Source organism: Canis lupus, chromosome 21 (genome assembly GCF_011100685.1).
Source record: "Canis lupus familiaris isolate Mischka breed German Shepherd chromosome 21, alternate assembly UU_Cfam_GSD_1.0, whole genome shotgun sequence".
Lineage (NCBI taxonomy): Eukaryota > Metazoa > Chordata > Mammalia > Carnivora > Canidae > Canis > Canis lupus.
The window spans coordinates 23,935,342-23,938,288 of record NC_049242.1 but is presented as its reverse complement, the minus strand read 5'-3'; positions in this window follow the sequence as shown (position 1 = coordinate 23,938,288).

Sequence of the window (2,947 nt, the reverse complement as noted above, 5' to 3'; positions counted from 1 at the left end):
GGCTTCAGGCTATAAAAACCTGAAGATGACTATTATATTTTCTCCCGATGTATTCTCGTGTAGGCTGATGTATTCTTATTATAAAAGCTTCTTTGACAAGTTCTATTTCTGGCCTTGAATTATTTTGTTTTCCCTTGAAGTTTCATTCATTCATTTCACAAACCTGCCTAAGTGGTGCCATGCTTGTTCTGGGTCCACTGAGTAACCATGACATACCTGCTGTCAGATACCCCCAGGAGCCCAGGGCCAGTACCCTTGTTCTTGTCTGGGTTTTGCAAGAATTTTACCAGGAGCTTAAGTGGACAGATTGCTATCAGGAAAAAAAGAGTCTTTAGCCCGTGAGATTGTTGTTTTTCTTTTCGAGAATAATCCATTAGTGCTCCAGGGAACCTTCAGTCTGGCTCCCACAGGAGATTACAATAGGGCTTGGCAAACTTTCCCAAGTCCATGTGTAACCATTCCCCTCTTCAAATCTCCTTTCCCCCAATGGTATGCTCAGAATGTCTTCTCTACCAATTTGATAAAATTTTTTTATCAAAGTAACCACTAAGCTATGCTAAAATAACTAGGACCTACTTCCTGCCCTTTAGGGGAGTCAGGACCCATTCATAAATATATAAAAACAGATAGAAGCAAAAATACATAAGAATAGTACTTAAATTAGAGAATCAAAAGCATGGAAGGAATTATCTGATGTGTCCATTTTGTATGTTTTCTTTTCACTCCTTTTTAAATAGTAACCTCTATGCCCAATGTATGGCTCAACCCCAAGATCAAGAGTCACATGTTCTACCGACTGAGCCAGCCAGGTGCACCTGTTTTCAGTTTCTTGGTGATGTCTTTGAAGCACTGAAGTTTTAGATTTTGATGATACCCCATTTATTTTTTCCTTTGTTGTTTTAGCTTTTCATGATATATCTCAGAAATATATATATATATATATATATATATATATTGCTTTATACAATTGCTTTTTCTTTTTAACCTTTTTTTTTTTTTTTTTTTTTTTTTTTATGGTAGTCAGAGAGAGAGAGAGAGGCAGAGACATAGGCAGAGGGAGAAGCAGGCTCCATGCACGGGAGCCCGACGTGGGATTCGATCCCGGGTCTCCAGAATCGCGCCCTGGGCCAAAGGCAGGCGCCAAACCACTGCGCCACCCAGGGATCCCTACAATTGCTTTTAAAATCAGTTTCAAAATAAAAGAGAATTACGCACCTATAATTATAAAAGTTAACATAATTACCTTTACCAGTGTTCTTTGTTTTTTTCATTTGGATTTGAATTACCATCTGGGAAGAACTTCCTTCAGCTTTTCTTTTAAGGTGGGTCTGCTAAGCAAAAAATTCTTTCAGCTCTTTTGTTTGAATTCTTTGAACTTTGAATGCTGAACATTGAATAAATGTTCATAAAGCATAATGACTACTTTGAAGTCTGTATATTAAATCTGACATCTAGGGCTTCTCATAGACATTCTCTGATCCTGCCTTTTTTTTTTTTTTTTTTTTTTTTTTTTTTTTTGTAGGGGGGCACCAGAAGGAGAGGGAAAGAGAGAATGTTAAAACAGGCTCCCTGTTGGGCATGGAGGGCTCAATGCAGGGCTCAGTGCAGACCTCAATCTCGTAACCCTGACATCATGACCTGAACTTAAATCAAGAGCCAGGTGCTTAACAACTGAACCACCCTGGCACCCCTAAGCATCTTTTGTTTTAAATTTCATTTTTAAGTGATCTGTACATCTAACACAGGGCTCAAACCCACAACCCCAAGATCAAGAGTTTCAAGCTCCATCAACTGAGCCAACCAAGTGCCCCTAAACATACTTTTTAAAAACTAAGAAGTGTAGGGGTGCCTACACTGGGTGGCTCCGTTGGTTAAGTGCCTGCCTTTGGCTTAGGTCATGATCTTGCGGTTCTGAGATCGAGGCTCTGCAAGGAGTCGGTTTCTCCCTCTCCTGTGCTCTCTCTCCCTCTCTTGCTCTCTCTCAAATAAATTAATAAAATCTTAAAAAAAAAACCTAAGAAGTGTAATATATATTCTTTATAATATGTCAAACAATGGGAGAATTAACATCTAAAGCATATGATAATCTTCCCCTACTTTCCTCTAATACCTTTACCATTCCCTTCCTATATCTTCTAACCTAATATTGATAATCCCTAATTATCAATATTAACAGTGACTGTATAACCTTCTACACCTTTCTTTTTGCTAACACAAATATACAAACCTAAAAAAGGGGTTTCTTTTTTTTCTTAACGAAAATAGTTACATGTAATACACACTACTATGCAACTTGCTTTTCACTCTTCCTGGTTGACATATATAAATTTAAATCATATTTTATTTATTTTTTTAAGACTTATTTATCTTAGAGAGAGCAGTGCACAAGCAGGGAGAGGGGCAGAGAGAATCTTCAAGCAGACTTCCTGCTGAGTGTGGAGCCCAGCATAGGGCTCAATCCCACAACCCATGAGATAATGACCTGGGCCAAAAGCAAGAGTCAGACTCTCAACCAACTGAGCTACTGAGGTACCTCTAAATTTAATTCATATTTTAAATAGCTAGCTCATATTCCATAATACATGTAAATGCACAAAAATGTACTCAATCATTTCTTTACTGTTGGACATTCAAGTTATATCCAGTATTTGTTTGTTTGTTTTTGCCACTATAAGCAATGTTGTTATAAATATCCATATATATATATAAATGTAAATGTATTAGTACCTAATATTAGTATTAGTAAATGTACTAGTAAATGTATTAGTACTATATGTATTAGTAAATGTATTAGTACCTAATGTGTATATATATACACATTAGGTACTAATACATTTACTCCAATAATATAAAGTGTTAAAAGAGAGATACTAAACCAAAAAATATATACATTTTAAATTTTAATAGATTCTTCCAGAGTACTTTATGGTGTAATTACACCTTCACC